This window comes from Nannospalax galili, unplaced genomic scaffold (assembly GCF_000622305.1).
Source record: "Nannospalax galili isolate Female #2095 unplaced genomic scaffold, S.galili_v1.0 scaffold664, whole genome shotgun sequence".
Lineage (NCBI taxonomy): Eukaryota > Metazoa > Chordata > Mammalia > Rodentia > Spalacidae > Nannospalax > Nannospalax galili.
Genome location: NW_008354274.1, coordinates 4986942 through 4995341, shown reverse-complemented (window position 1 = coordinate 4995341; position 8400 = coordinate 4986942).

Sequence of the window (8400 nt, the reverse complement as noted above, 5' to 3'; positions counted from 1 at the left end):
CTTGGTCTACAAAGCAAGTACCAGGCCAGCTGGGCTACAGGGAGACCCTGTCTCAAAAAGAAAAAAAAAAAAAAAAAAAGAAAAGAAAAGGATCTCTTGCCGGGCATAGAGGTGCATGCCTTTAATCCCAACACTTGGGAGACAGAGGCAGGAGGATTTTTGTTAAGTTCCAGGCCAGACAGGTTTGCAATAGCCAGTTGCAGGTCAGCTGGGGCTGCAAGGAGGCCCTGTCTCAAAAAGACAAAAAAAAAACACAAAAAAGAGGTCTGTTTTTTTTAGGAATTCAGGTCCCATCTCACCTGACCAAAGCTTACATCCAATAACTAACTCACATCCTTGCTACAGGCCCACACTGAATAGGGAGGGATCCCTGGTCTCCTACACCACTGCCCATGTCTCTCCACCTGCTTCAATGTCTTTTGGCCTTTGCAGGGTGTTCTCAGCAAAGAAGAACAAAAAAGAGCCATATTTCACTGGATAGTTTTGGGGGTGGGTGCTCCAGGGCTGCTCCCACCCCACTCTGAACTCTCTCACCACCTTAGAATTTTTTGAGGGGGGTTCTTTATGAAAAAGAGTCTCCCTGTAGCTCCAGCTGGCCTGAGACTCACTAGGCTGGCCTTGAACTCAGAAATCTGCCTGCCTCTGGTTGGGATTGGCTCACCGTCTTAGAATTAAAAAAAAATATTTTATATTATTTTAATTTTATGTGTATGAGTGTATTGTCTGCGCCTGTGTAAGTGCACCCATGTCATGCACTGCCCACAGAGGTCAGAAAAGGGCATCGAATTCCCCTAGAATTGGAGTGAAGAATGGTTGTTAGCTGCCATGTGGGTACTGGGAATCGAGGTCCTCTGCAAGAGCAGTCAGTGCTCTTTATTATTTTTTTATGTGTATGAGTGTATTGCCTGCATGTAAGTAAGTGTACCCATGTCATGCAGTGCCCACTGAGGTCAGAGGAGGGCATCGGATCCCCTAGGAACTAGAGTTATGGATGGTTGTTAGCGTCCATGTGGGTGTTGGGAATGGAACCCAGGTCCCCTACAAGAGCAGCCAGTACTCTTAACCTCTGAGCCGTCTCTCCAGCCCACTTTAGAATTCTTTTAGAATAACCCAGGCTGGCCTCCAAACTACTATGTAGCAGCCTTAAACTCCTGATCCTTAAGCCTCAACTCCTGGTGCTAGGGGTATAGGCCTGCACCACCATGCCTAACTAGGAACTAGGTTTTCTCTCTTGGGACACCTCTCAAGGAGGTTTTCTGGGGTCTCCTGCCAGGATCACTACCTGTGTAGTTCCTTGGGAGAGGAATGTGACCATCCCTAACAGACTTCAAAGACAGTCCTCAGATCACAAGACACCCACACAAGCAGACCTCTACTAAGATGTGCCATTCCAAATACAAACCCCCTTAGACTGTGTTCTCTCACAAGAACCTTCTGGGTCAGTGGCTGGCTGTCAGGATATATGGAGCCCACAAGAAGCCTGGTTCCTTGCCATTATACACTGTGCCCCACTGTGAAGGCTGCTCCTGCCATCCTCAGACACTTACAGGCTACTCTTGTAACCAACTACTTCAGGAGCTTCAACTTCTAGGGGCCTTCCTCCTAAGACTGCCTCTGCCCCCACTGCCTGTGGTACTGAAGATCCAACCTAGGGCCCTGAACATAATAGGCAAGCACTGTACTGCTGATCTACACCCCAGCCCCTCACTAGGGGATTCTAGGCAGGCACTCTACTACTGAGTGGCATCCACAGGTCCCCAGACTCACTCCTGTACCTGTATTAAGCAGGGCACAACGCCAGACCTCTGCATAACTTTGAAACTCTTGCTGCTCTCTGATGTGGCTGGAGTGAAGGCAGATGCTTCCAGAATGTCTCCCTGTCTGGCCTGTACTCAAAGATGACATTGCACAAAAGCAGAGATAAACACATAGAGAGGACTGTGTTCAAACCACTTGCAAAGCTCTCCTCAGCTCTGGATCGGCTGCTCTATTAACACATAACGACCTTTATTCTTTAAGCTCTGTGGCTTAAGGTCTCAGCTGAGAAGTGTTGTGTAGCAGTTTCCTTCGAGCTAGACATTCTGTCTTGGAGGGAAGCTGGTTAAGATACATGATGCTCTAAGGAGAGGTGAAACATTCCATGCCTCCAGGAAGCACTCAAACCCTGAGGATCATCTACAACAGGTCACCAACCTGCTGCACAGAGACAGAGGCTGGCTTCCACGGGGCATCAGAGCAGCTGGAAAGGCAGTTCATGAACCAGATACCTACTTAAAAGCCCCAGCAATTATGCTTTCCTTGTCCTTCACCCATCAGGTAGACCGGAACTCCGTGCTAGTGCATGAGTTCGTCTCTCCAGGGAATTCATGCTCACCAGTTCTATGGGCTCTTTCTTCATGTCCAGACCTGACTATAGGATTCCTCATGGGGCTAGATGTGTTAACAGGGACCAAACCTTGCAGAGATGCACCTCAAATTCAGATGTTTCACTAAGCACCCCCAAACTCTTCCCTCTGTCACATCCTGGGTTCCACCTAGATGCTAATGTTGTAGGGAACCTCCCCACCCAAAGGCACATGGCACTCCCAGGCAAGGTAGGGAGCCCAGAAGGGCCACTCAGAACTCCCAGAAGAGAACTACTCCTTCAAATCTGTCATCAAAAGAGTTGTCAAGGGCTGGGGAGATGGCTCAGTAAAGGAGTTGTCATGCTAATATGAGAATCTGAGTTTGATTCCCCAGAATCCATGTCTTCAAAAAAAAAAAAAAGTCAGGTAGGCCAGGTGGTGGCACATGCCTTTAATCCCAGCACTGAGGAGGCAGAGGCAGAAAGATCTCTATGAAATCAAGGCCAGTGTGGTCTACATAGAGTTCCAGGCCATCCAGGCCAGCTGAGGCTACAAGGAGACCCTGTCTCAAAAACAAAACAAAAACCAGGTGTGATGGTATGTACTTGAAATCCCACCACTGGGGAGGTGAGGACAGAAGGAGTTCCAGGCCAGTGAAAGACCCTGTCTCAAAAAACAAGGTGTTGGGGCTGGAGTGATGGCTCTTGCAGAAGACCCAGGTTCAATTCCCAGCACCCACATGGTGGCTATGAACCGTCCTTAATGCCAGTTCCAGGGGAATCGGAAGCTTCCTTCTGACCTCCACAGCGTTGCACGACACAGGTGCACTCACATACATGCAGGCAATACACTCATACACTAAAAATAATAAATAAAATATTAAAAAAAAACAAGGTGTCTGGGCTGGCTGGGCATGGTGACACACACTTTTAATTCCAGCACCACAGAGGCAGAGGCAGGAGGATCCCTGTAAGTTCACGGCAGCCAGTGTTGTATAGTGAAACCCTGTCTCAAAAACAAAACAAACTAACAAACAAAAACTAAAGTGGATGAATGACACCTGAAGTTGACCTCTAGCCTCCGGAAGTATGTGCTCACATGTGCGCACACACATGCACTCCCGTACACACAAAGAACTTTTCAACAGTTATATGAACAGCTGTTGGCTAAAGTTCCATCTCCCTTGCTAGGTTGAATGTGCAAGTGTTAGGAGTGGGGACTGGAGAGATAGCTCCATGGTTAAGAGCACATACTGCTCCTGAAGAGGACCCCGATTCTGTTCCCAGCATTCACATTGAGAGGCTCACAAACACCTGTAACTCTAGCTCGAAGGGATTCAATGCCCTCTTGTGGCCTCTGTGGGTACTGCACTCGTGTATATATTACCCATAGTATATATACACTAAAAATAACATTTTTTTTTTAAGTACAAGTTGGGGGCTGAAGACATGGCTCAGCGGTTAAGAGCACTGACTGCTCTTACAGAGGACCCGGGTTCAATTCCCAGCACCCACATGGCGGCTAGCAACTGTTCATAACTCCAGTTCTAGGGGAATTTGACATTCTCTTCTAACCTCCACCGTCATTGCACGACAGGGGTGCAGTTACATACATGCAGACAATACATTTATACACATAAAAAAATAAAAATAAACAAAAATAATTTTTTTTAAAGTACAAGTAGTTCCCAGCACTTGGGAAAGCCAGAGACAAAGACTGAGCCTTCCAGGCCAGCCTGGGCTACACAGTGAGCTCTGTCTCCAAAAAAATAAGACATAAATAGCAAAAGAAAAGTCACAAAGGTGAGTGCAGTTGATCTTATTCATCCACTCTGCATGGTAAGGAGACTTTTGGGGGGGGACAGAGTCTCCCTGTAGCCCCAGCTAGTCTGAAACTCACTATGTAGACCAGGCTAGCCTCAAATCTGCCTGCCTCTGCTTCCCCAGTGCTGGGACTAAAGGTGTGTTCCATCACACCTGGCCTTGAGGAGACATTTTGTGGGGTGCAGAAAGAATGATGTTAAGTTCTGTGGTCTCTGCAGAGGCTGCAGAGCATGGCTGTGACACGGGATCCTGCCGGTGACTTTGTGGGTATGGACCCCAGTCCCACCCTGAGCTGCAATGGTCAGTACCTCTCTCTGCAGGAGCAGGAGGAGATGGCTGGTACTCACTGGGCTGAGCCCTCAACTGGGAGAGGCCAGGAAATGCTCAGGCCAAGACAGAAAACAAAAGGGGCTGAGGGGGCACAAACTGAGAGGGAGGTGTAGGGCACATCCAGGGGTCCAGGGCTGAGCAAGAACGGCCAACATGCTGCATATGAAGCTCAACTTGATGCTATGTTTGGCTTTGCAACAGTGGGAAAGCAATGTGGACCAGCAGAAATGGGACTTTCAAATTTTTATCTCACCAGGCATAGTGGTACAAATCTTTAATTCCAGCACTCCAGAGCCAGAAGCAGGCAATTTCTGTCTTGGATTACATCATGAGTTCTAAACTAATAGCTACATAGCGAGACCCTGTTTCAAAAGACTGATTTATTTTTTTTTTTTTTTTTACCTTTTCTGGGCTGGTAATATGTAGTATAACACTCACTTTGTTTTATTTTGATATTTTGCGTACATGTTCTTGTGTTTGTATGTGTGCATGTGGAGGCCAGAGTTGGACACTGGGCATCTTCCTTTATTAGTTTCCACTTTTTGAAACTTTATTTATTTATACGGAGGTCAGGAGACAACTTGCAGGATTCAGTTCTCTCCTTCTACGATGTGGGTTCCAGGGATCAAACTCAGGTCATCAGTCTTGGCAGCTAGCACCTTTACCCACTGAGCCACCTCTCTAGTCCTCCACTCTTTTTTTTTTTTTTTTTTTTGTTTTTTTTAGACAGGGTCTCCCTTTTTTTTTTTTTTTTTTTTTTTGGTCTTTTTGAGACAGGGTCTCCCTGTTTCTCCAGCCAGCCTAGATCTCACTATGTAGACCAGGCTGGCCTTGAACTCTTCCACTTTATTCTTTAAGTCAGGTTTCTCACTGGCCTGGAGTACCCAGACTCAGTACAGTTGTCTAGCTACCAAGCTTACAAGGATCCTCCTGTCTCCCCAGCGCTGGAATCACAGGCACAGTGAACTGGGGATCAAACTCCTGTCCTTCCTCATGCTTGTGCGGCAAGCACTTAACCCACTAGGCCATTTCCCCAGCTCTGTTTAGATATTGCTTTAAATTTTTGTTCACAATGATGATGGTGGTGGTGGTGGTGGTGGTGGTGATGGTGATAATGATGAGGATGTGTGGGCACACACATGTGGTCACATATGTGCCATGTGCACATTGTGGATGTCAGAGGACAACTTTTCAGGAATTGGTTCTCAGCCGGGCATGGTGATGCACGCCTTTAATCCCAGCACTTGGGAGGAAGAGGCAGGCGGATCTTTGTGAGTTCGAGGCCAGCCTGGTCTACATAGCGAGTTGCAGGACAGCTGGGGCTACAGGGAGACCCTGTCTCAAAAAAGACACACACACACACAAAAAAAAAAAATCAGGAATTGGTTCTCTCCTTCTACCATGGTTCCAGACATCAAAACTTGGATCATCAGGCTTGCTTAGCAAGCACTTTTACTCACTAAGCCATCTCACTAGCCTTGTCTTTGATGTATCTTTTAGTTTTTAATGCGTTTGAATGTTTTGCTTGCATGTGTATAAGTGCACCCATGTTATGAAATGCCAGCAGAGGCCAGAAGAGAGTGTTGAATTCTCCTGGAACTGGAGTTATGGACGGTTGTTAGCCACCATATGGGTGCTGGGACTCAAGTCCGAGGCTTCTGCAAGAGTAGCCAGTGCTCTTAATTGCTGAGCCATGTCTCCAGCTCCTGTTTTTGATATTTTGAGATGATGTTTTACTCTGTAGCCCAGACTGGCCTTGAACTTCTGATCCTCTTGCCTCAGCTTCCAAAGTGCTGGAATTGCAGGTGTACATCCTCATGCTGGGCTCATGATGTTGTTTCTTAATGATGGGTGGCAGCAGCAATCACTGCCCCAGTCAGCTTGCTCAGTGGTCGACAGGAGAAACCAGTGATACTCAGTAGTGCACCGTGTTACTGGGTGTGGTGGCATTGGCTGGGCGTTTTGTTAGTGAACCATGGTGTGATGGCTAATCCTGGGTGTCAACTTGACTGGATCTGGGATTAACTGAAATGAAAGAGATCTTCCTGATTGGATCATCTGAAGCCGGAAGACACACCCTAAATGTGGTTGTTACCTTCTGATGGCAGCCTGTATAAAAGGCCAAGGCAGAGGAGAACGCCTGGCTTCTTGCTGCTTGCCTTCTCTCTCACTGGTGAGTTCATCTTGCTGCTGTAGACTGAAGACTAGCTGATCTTTTGGAATTTGTCAGACCTTCAGTGCCAGATTGGAACTACTGAGACATCCAGCCTTGTGGACTGAGTGACTACGGATTCTCAGCCTCTCCAGCGTGGTGCAGCCATTGTTGGACTACTCGGACTCTATCCTGTGAGCTAAGCTGACAAATCTCTATACGTATATATTCATCCTACTGGTTCTGTTTCTTTGGAGAACCCTGATTAATACACATGGGTTTCTCAGAACCTGAACCCAACAGTCAAGTGACTTGTGTTGTTCTAAGGACTCAATCAACTCCTTGGGAGTAACTTCATTCTCCTCCAGAAGTTTGCATAGGACTGTAAGTGTGCAGATGAGGCCATGGAGACGGAGGGCAAGCTGAGGCGGGAGAAGAAGCAGAAACAGGGAGCAAAGGGAAGGATACCTCCCGTGCCAGGCAGACACTCCACTGCTGAGCCACACCCCAGCCCCTCACTGAGGGATTCTAGGCAGCTGCTCTACCACTGAGCCACACCCCAGCCCCTCACTGGGGGATTCTAGGCAGCTGCTCTACCACTGAGCTATATCCCCAGTCTTCTTTTACTTTTTGAGACAGGGTCTCATAAAGTTGTGAAGTCTGGCCTTGAGCTTACTCTGTAGCCTAGGCAGGTCTTGAACTTGCAAGCTTTCCACAGCCTCCTCCATAGCTGGATTGACAGGCAGGTATCATCAAGACTGGCTACCTTCTGTAGAAATGTGAACTGATGAGAAATCCCACACGTGTACAAGAGAGCGTGAGGACTCTACAGGAGTAGCACTCTCCAATATTGAAGCTTTACGTTATTCACTGTGTTCATCTGGTCTTAGGGATGGAACTCAGGTGGTCCAGTTTGGCAACAAGCCAAAGATGTGGCTTCCACTGGAAATAAGAAGAGTGTGGGTTCAAGGCCAGCCTGGATTATATGAGATGCTCTCTCCAAAAAGAGGGCAAAAAATGAAAATAAATTATGTGCGTGCGTGTGTGTGTGTGTGTGTGTGTGTGTGTGTGTAATACACATCACAAAGGGCTAATCTCCATAGCATGAAGACACTCAACTTCACTGAAAATGAGAATGCCCCCCATTAAATATACGGAGACACCATGTTTTACCTATCAAATGACAAAAGAAAATTTCAAAAATCTAGACTGGGGGGCTGGAAAGATGACTCAGCGGTTAAGAACACTGGTTGTTCTTGCAGAAGATCCGGGTTTGAATCCAGCACCCACATGGCTGCTAACAACTGTCCGTAACTCCAGTCTCAGGGGATCTGACAGCCTCTTCTCACCTCTGAGGGTATTGCATGACACAGGTGCACTTACCTACATGCAGGCAATTCACATATATGCAAAAAATAAAAATAAAAAAGTTTTTTAAAAAATCTAAACTGGGGAGATGGCTCAGACAGTAAAGCGTTTGCTTTACAAGCATGAGGATCTGAGTTCAATCCCCAGAACTTACCCTAAAAAATAAGCAATACACACATACACATAAAAATAATAAATAAAATATTTTTTAAAAATAAGCATGGGCTGGAGAGACGGCTCAGCGGTTAAGAATACTGGTTGTTCTTGCAGAAGACCCAGATTCAAATCCCAGCACCCACATGGCAGCTAACAACTGTCCCTAACTCCAGTTCCAGAGAATCCGACAGCCTCTTCTGTCCTCCGTGGGCATTGTATGACATGG